The sequence below is a fragment of the Petromyzon marinus genome, unplaced genomic scaffold (genome assembly GCF_048934315.1).
Source record: "Petromyzon marinus isolate PM22_M1 ecotype Great Lakes invasive population unplaced genomic scaffold, UKy_Petmar_22M1.pri1.0 PM_Scaffold_23, whole genome shotgun sequence".
Taxonomy (NCBI): domain Eukaryota; kingdom Metazoa; phylum Chordata; class Hyperoartia; order Petromyzontiformes; family Petromyzontidae; genus Petromyzon; species Petromyzon marinus.
Window position 1 is genome coordinate 912,433 of NW_027423202.1, and position 8,471 is coordinate 920,903.

At 45.9% G+C, this 8,471-nt stretch overlaps 1 long non-coding RNA gene across 1 annotated transcript; it reads right to left on the minus strand.

The window, feature by feature from the left end:
- Nucleotides 1-346: 346 nt before the first annotated feature.
- Nucleotides 347-4,116, minus strand: LOC142922948 (uncharacterized). The gene is made up of 2 exons (XR_012940441.1): nucleotides 4,004-4,116; nucleotides 347-2,096 (listed from the first exon to the last, which is right to left on the minus strand). It is a non-coding gene; the product is annotated as an uncharacterized LOC142922948 (long non-coding RNA).
- Nucleotides 4,117-8,471: the final 4,355 nt, after the last annotated feature.

Sequence of the window (8,471 nt, forward strand, 5' to 3'; positions counted from 1 at the left end):
AGACACCTGGGGCCTAAAGGTGCGGTAGAGGGAATGGACACTGTTTGACCAGAGGAAAAAATGCACCAAGTAGTGTGTGTAAACACATCATAGCGGTAGACAAGTCGAATGGCTGAGTTAATTGATTGCAAGGGCCCTTAATCAGACCATACCGAAAGTGACTCATCGGGGCCACTGCGCATCAGCGTCCACACCGAGTGGAACCATTCTATGCATGACAAGGAGGCACAAGTCCCACCGTGGGTTTCAAGGGGGAGTCGGTGAAGCCAAGCCCCAGACCCCTCCCCGTCCCCTCCCCCGCTGTGAACTTCGAGTTGCATGACATACAGACGAGTTTGAGACGATGTTACGAATATTGTATTTTTATTACGTCTATTAAACCAACAATGATACTTATATAACTATGAATAAAATTAATCTTAACTGTTAACAGGTGGCCTTGGTACTTGCCCTTTTTGGCTTCATCTGTGATATCACCAGGCCACCTCAGCTCTCAAATGCTGGTTCAGCTATGCCCTTCCATGTCCTGGAAACCGTGGCGAGGTCATCCTCTGAGGACTGCCCGGATGAAAACCAGGATGGCAGGGCCCAGCGTAGGGCTAACTACACTAATGGGCTAGTCCCATGTGTGTGGTGTGTGTAGTGTGTATGTGTGTACAGTCAGTTCTGCTATAAAGCATGTTTTCATCACGCAAATATTGTATTAAGGAACACATTATTTTTATAACGCGGATAAGAATTGGATGAACGCGATTGAGTGAATAGAACTATGCCGTGCGAGTTGGAATAAGCAGTTGTATGGCTGCCTCGGCATAAGATCACGCAAGGCGAATCTAGATGCTACCCATGCACCTTGGTCATTGTTCAGCCTGCATACGCATCTCGCGTGTCATCGTGGACTGTGTTTTACTCTATACAGTATTGCTGTATTCGTCTCGCTTTATCATGCAACTTTGTAGTGCAATATTAATGAATTAACCATGTTTCTTCTAATATTATGTTTATCATGTTGTTAGTAACTTTATTTGTTAATATACATTTTTTAAACATTATAAAGTACGTTTTATGGGTGGAAAAGGGGTAACTTTTGATGCTATGGAAACAAATTAAGCCTTTAACATGTCTTTCCTATACTTGCCTAATGACCAAATTATAGTCGACCCTTCTGCATCGCGACTTTCCCCATTGCGGTTTCAATATATTGCGGGGTCGTTATAAGAAATAAAATGGGAATTTTTGGGGAGTTTTGCGAAAGCCACCGATGACACGCAAAGGTCAGCAGACAACACAAAAAGTTTAGGGACTCATAAATCCATTAAATATATGTACAGTACTGTATAATATTAATCTATTGTATCTTTCAACACCATAAATATACACTTTATTTTTTAAAGTTACATTTTGTAAAAAGTTAAGTTTGCTAAAAGAACGCAAAAGCCAGCAGACGACACGCAAAGGCTGAACATGTAGAGATAATTTAAAAAGTTTAGTAACTGGAGGTGCTTGCTTCGCTCACCAAGGGGACCAAAACATTTAACTTGTTTTTTTCAGATCGCGGGGCCTGCACCTCTAACCCCCGCGATGTGGAAGGGTCGACTCTACTTGTTAAATTACCAGCTTACTTAATGACCGTATTCATGGAACCAATTACCGTCGTTAAGAGGGGTTTTATTCTATATGTGTAGGGGTAAAAAAACTCAGGAGATGGGATCTGATATTGATGCTAGCACCGGAAGTTGCTCATGTATTCGCTTAGGCGAGCGTGTGTGTATACGGTGTGTGGAATGTGTACGCGCCCAGGATGAGCATTACGGTCGCATGCGGTGCATTTCTTAAAGCCACGGAAGAATGAGCATATGGCCCTGTATGCTCGAACCAGACGTGACTTCTTCTTCTCTTTCTGCAGGGGTTCACCCCACTCTCTAGTCTCCTCCTTGGCGGATGCCTCTGAGTGGATTGATGTGTCCACAACAGGGACACACTGACTCGGCACTTCCTCATCCCTCGGCACTTCCTCATCCCTCGGAATTTCCTCATCCCTCAGCCAGCTGTGCGCCAGTGCCTCTGCTGGTGTCATCCGCAGAGCTGGATCCCATCTGTTGAGGCACACAGAAATATGTGGCACACGTGGCAAGGGTGATAATGATGTAAGTATTTACGTGAATTTTTTTCTCTTACTGTGTCCATTAACTTACGTGTGTATGTTCAACTTATTTCGCACCATACATAGCCAACCGTGCCAATTGCAGGTACGGGTGAAGGACAACAAACTACATTCAATCATGAGTTAAAAAAAAAGTAGTTTTCAATCTATATTTAAAAGTTAATTGCCCCAGTGGTGTTGTGGTTAATTTGTGGTTCATTTGTGGTAAGCACTTTGTGTGTATTGAGTGTGATGTATTCGTTTAGCAAGTGTAATCCAATGCAGCTCCGTGAACACTGGACGGACATGGTTGGATCTTGCAAAGAATATTGTACATGCTGCAGCTTCCTAATGCTTTTTGCAGACGTCCCGTAGACTAGTGAGTTGCAATAATCTAACGTATACGCCACGATGTTGGCTATGTCATGACTCAATAGTGGCTGATTGTGTCATAGAGCCCTGATTAAAAAAAAATTGCAGGACCTGACTATATAAAAAAGGGAGAAGCATAAATCCTCCACTATTGGTGATGACTGGCAGATGAACCTTCTGTTCTCCCCACTGTAACACCTTGATGTATTTTTCCCCCTGGTGGTCCGCTCATTGTGAACATCGCTCCACTACCCTCAATTGTTGTTGGAGGGTCAATGCTTACAACTGTCCAGTAGCCTCAAGGTACGTGTAGCCTGGCGTTGCCCAGTGGCATCCTTCACCGAGCCCCCTCCACATACATGATATACATATATCGATATATGTTCCTTTTATGGGCTTTCATGTAAGAGTATGTGAGTCTATTGGTTTCTATAAGTGTATAAACCATGTGAGTGTATGAGTCTGGGTCTTTATATGTGTATGGACCACGTCAGTGCATGTGAGTCTATTTGTCTATGTATTTGTAAATGTATGGCTGATGTAAGTGTATGCAAGTTTGTGGGTCTCTATGTAAGTGTGTGGACATTAAGGGCCTTCATGATGGTGGGCAATCTCAGGTAAAGCTATGTGGCCTGAAGTCAGAGCCATTCCCTGTTTACCTTGGGGTGCGAACGGGATGTCCTCTGCCTCCCACATTATTTAACATCTTTTTCGACCACGTAGTCTGTGGATATTGGTATGGACCATGTGAGTGTATGACAGTATATGGGTCTCTCTTTACGTGTGTAGTGTTATAACGCGGGCTGCTGACGGGGAAGCGGCAGAGGCAGCAGGGGGCAGTACACACATCAGCAGAGGGAGATCTAAAGGGAAGCCCAGGAAGAAATCGATCTGGAAGCCTGAGAACCCGCTAGTAGGTTCGAGAAAGAGGGCGTGGCAAGGGCGGGGCGAGGCCACGCCAGGGGAATAAAAGGGGGCCCGGGACGGGAACTCGCGGCTGTTGCTGGAAGTGGATCCCCTCGCCGTGTCACCGTTCGTCACCTTCGTCGGTTCCGTCTCCGACCACCTTAGACGCCGCAAGCTAGACAGCCTGCAGACTGTTCCAGCTAGGTAGTACCTTCAAGAACATGGATGTGTGACTAGTGCGTAGGCACGCGGGGCACATGTGGTTTCCTGACGTGTAGAATAAGGAAGGTCCCTTAAGAACCCTGTCTCCGACTGAGTCACTACACGTGCATCGGCCATGTAAGTACGTAAGTCTGTGGGTCTCTATGCAAGTGCATGTTTTTACATGCAAGACTATGGACAATGGTGTTTAATGGGAGATATGGCTTGGAAGATGAAGAATGATCAGAATAGAGGGTGGAGCTAGTGATCAAAGAGGAGCTTTCGCCAGTGATGATAAACTATTAAACTCTTTTCTTTTTACCAGGTGACTGAATGGGAAAACCTCTCGGTGGTATGGTGGGAGCGGGGGGGTGTTCTTACTCCAGGCAGCGGCTAATGAAGTCATGGAACTCCGAGTCCTGGCTCCCGAGTGCCAAGTAGAGGGGGTGACTGCCTGGGACCCTGCTTTGTCCGGACATCAAAGGCATCCCCGAACCATCTGCAGGAACGATGCAGACCAGTTAAAACATCACAACAAACCACAGCACCCTTGTACACCCACAGCGTAGAAACAAAATCTTTTAGTGCTCTGACATAGATCAGTGGAAGTGCTTTGACCGCATGTTGCAGAAGTTAATGGTTCAAATTCTGCAAGCCGCCCTGGTTATTACTTCAGTATTAACCATATGATGCTTTGCGCTGTTTGATTTAAAATGGGACATTACAGACCTTGTGAAGTAATAAAATTACCGTGCTGGTGTTATGCCCGCTACTGTGAAATGACTGCAGTTGGTGTCTGTGAAACACAGCAGGCACCTTCCTTTGTGATAGCTTTGCATTCTAAGAATGATAGCGCAAATACCAAGTGCAATCAATATTTATTAACTATGATAAATCATTGAGGTAAACAAAGAAGTGCTATTTTAACTGTGATTGAATCTCTTTCAAGCAAAACATTATTTTTTACCAGGTAAAGCCCACTGAACTATTGCCTTTTCTTCAGAGGCGACCAGGCAAAGGGGAGAAGATATGTTCCCGCAATGTACAGCAGCCAGGGTGGGGATCCACGCGACGACCTTCTACATTGCAGGTGAGGGAGGAAACGTCTCCTCGCCTCTGCAGCTTCCCAAAAACGTCCGATCTGATTGCTAAACGTGGTTTTGAGCATTGCCCTTCACATTACAGATGATTCTACTAAAATAATGATTACTAGTCACAACTGGCGTCTCTTTAATCGCTTGCACTTCATGGTACTTTAATTTGCTTGCCTGTGTCAGGTGGTGGAGAGCCTTAATGACACAAATTTGGGCAGATCACCATGAGGTCTAACCCTTCCCCAAAAAAGCATTATGAATTATATTGACTGCAAAAAAACGTGTGGAAGTAGTTAACTATACAAAGTAATGCCCCACTAAACTCTTAACAGACCCAGCTCCGCCTCAAACTTAATGCGGTTCCCCCGCTCGCCCCTTCACTCACCAAAGTACTTGTTTCTCCCAGGCGCGCCATCAATCAAATTCTGAGGAGGCATCCCGAGGGTCTACACACAATTTACAAAGAGACAATGATCACCCATACAGTATTGACACACTTGGGTGGCATGTTTTGTCTATGAGCACCTACTGATGATGGCACAGCACCCAAGGCCACACCGCAGTAGCTATTTTACAAATCACTCTAGGTATTGATTTAATGCTTAGTCGATATTTGAGAGGCCAAGGACTGGTCCAACATTCAACACCACACGGTCAGGGCGCTAACCACTCAGCTACCACTCCCGATGGTTCTCGCATGCAGGCACACGGCAGTGTTATTGGCATGGCCCAGCAAAACCGCGTACGCAGCACGTTGCAGAAGTTCACCGATCAATCCCAGTGACTGCCCTGGTCTTTCCTGCTGTATTAAACCACAAAATACTATGCACCATCTGCCTCATTCACAGCGGAGGTTATGGGTCCCGTGGCTTCATTTGAAATTGCTTATATGGTTGTGACAATTGTCTTCATTACAAGCAGTTGAGATGAAACAACAATAATTCGCGCGATAAATGCTTGTTCATCTGACAATTCAAATTGTTTACAGGTGGTTTTAGGGTTACATTTGGCCAATCCGTGGCCTCACGCAATAATCTATCACGAGTCATAACACCAGCTCTAAAAATCTATGCGTTCTGCTCACGGTTACCTTGACGGGTCTACGCCTGAGTAATTGCTTCTGTCACGCGGTTGTATGCAACTCAGTAGCTTGTGTGTGGACAACCCTGCAACCAGTTGCGAGCACTTGTATGCCTCTTTCTCACAGAAGAGACGACTTAAGTGGTCTGCTCAGGGAATTGTAAGGAACTATTTCCTGTCGCATGTTCTATTGGTCATACCAATTTTGAATATTATGTTAATACCCTTGATGTGGAAATACTCGCTGAGAAGTGAACGTGGTTAGAAGCAATGACTGAGTTGGGCGATTTCAAGAGCAAATTGGTCGTGAAATTGATGCCAATAACGGAATTGTCAGTGTTACTGCTGTGTGGGCAATACCTCCATATAACACGGGAGCTGGTCGAGTTTGTTGATGGCCGGAAAGAGGATGCGTCCGGTAGCCAACTCGGCCACTGTACAACCCAGTCCCCACATGTCAACCGGGAAAGATGACATGTGGCCCAGGTACGCCTCTGGGGCAAGGTACGCGTGGGAACAAAAATTCTGTGAACCTGTGAATTACAAAAGACAAACATCACCAATATAGCCTTTAACAGCAACACACAGGCACAAAAAACAAGTATAAAAACACATGTACTCACCTATAGGTCTAGACACATGCACACACACAGGCGCAGAGATGCAAACACGTGTATATACACACACACACACAAAACGTCCCCATATAGCCTTTAACAAATTTCTATGGAATTTTCTTTTAGCGAGCACCTAATGAAGGCCTGAACAACACACACGAGGATGGGTGGCCAGCACCACGCTCATCCACCTTTGTCTCCTAAAGTGGTGGTGCCTAGGCACCGCACATGGTACTCATTCATGGCTGAGTCGACCTAGGGGAGGCCCAGGACTGGTTCAGATATTCATGAACGCGTATTTTACTCCAGTCACCAGGATTGTAGTGCTGTCGACTAACCCCAACACTACGGCTCCTCACTGCATAAACAAAGAAAAGTTCCCCCATGTAGCCTTAGACATTGTTGGGGTAAGTGCAATTAGTGACAACCTATGAAGTCTGGAACGACACTTGAAGGGGGTGGGTGGCCTGCACCGTGCCTGGCCGCCTTTGTCTCCTGAGTGGCATTGTATACACACCACACCAGGTACTCATTTGAGACTGAGTCTGCCTAGGGGAGGCCCATGACCGGTTCAGAAAACCGCCACTCGAACCTGGGTCGCCAGTTTCGTAGTGCAGTGTGCTAACCACTACACTACTGCTCCTCAAACTGCATAAACACACATTCTCACACTCAGCCACACACTCACGACTCACGTTGGCGTCCCACTAAAATGCTGTTTTCAAAACTGGAACGACACTTGAAGGGGGTGGGTGGCCTGCACCGTGCCTGGCCGCCTTTGTCTCCTGAGTGGCATTGTATACACACCACACCAGGTACTCATTTGAGACTGAGTCTGCCTAGGGGAGGCCCATGACCGGTTCAGAAAACCGCCACTCGAACCTGGGTCGCCAGTTTCGTAGTGCAGTGTGCTAACCACTACACTACTGCTCCTCAAACTGCATAAACACACATTCTCACACTCAGCCACACACTCACGACTCACGTTGGCGTCCCACCAAAAAGCTGTTTTCAAAACTCATCATCCGGATGGTCCCTGCCCCAGGCTCTTTAATCGACATGTTCCTCTAGACAATGGGCAGCAGAAGATATTCACATTCAGAGGTTATGATAATAATGTCAACTTGTAATACGCCAATGCCATGCAGTATTCACTCTATCTGGAAGAGCGAGAACCACTCTGAGGCACGAGGAGAGGCCACAGATGATGTTTCACACCATTGGTGTGATCCACCAACCTGCGGCTCTACAGTGCTGAATTACAGGCATGCACAACTATTCAGCCTGCAAAACATTGATCATGTAGCAAAATTACCATAATATTAAAAGGGGAATTGGAGATGACATGCTTTTGCCAAGGTTATTCAAAGTGACTCAAGAGAATGTTTTCTGACGGCTGCCAATGGGGTGCCAATTCAAATGTATTTAGATGAAATGATGCCAATCGATAATCTCATGTAGAGCACTCTTGGATACCCGGCGTAAAAGAGGGCGCTCTTATCATACCTGAATAACGATTGTTACAAGAGGGCCGAACGGAGCTTGTAGCTGTGAGTTTGAGTTAGGCAGAAGCATGCACATGCATGAAGTTGGTAACGTATTCTCATGCGCATGAGCAGCATGAAAACAGGTGGGCAGCTGTCAGGTTAAAGCACAGCTGCTTATTTGCAAAGCCTCCTTTTACTTGCACTGGTTTGTGTCTCCATGATTTGGGCATTGCTTTGTTTCGACGTGTCTGGTTTTCTCTTGTGCGAGTCCCTAATAGCAAAAAACCTTTAAACTTAAGTTTCACCCATACATAACCCTCTGTACAACAGTTATGACCCGCAGCTATTGACAGTTGGACAGAGTGGATGCATTAACGCTTTGATCAATGGGTCTAGGTTTTATGAAGATGAGCCCCAAACAGGAACTCAAATTAATGCTGCACTTGCACTGAACGTGGTCTCCACTCACCGGCTTGATGTCCCCATGCACGATTCCCTTTGCATGGAGTTGAATGAGGAATTTGAGAATGGACTTGGTGAACAGTTTCACCATTGTCATCTCCATGTGCTG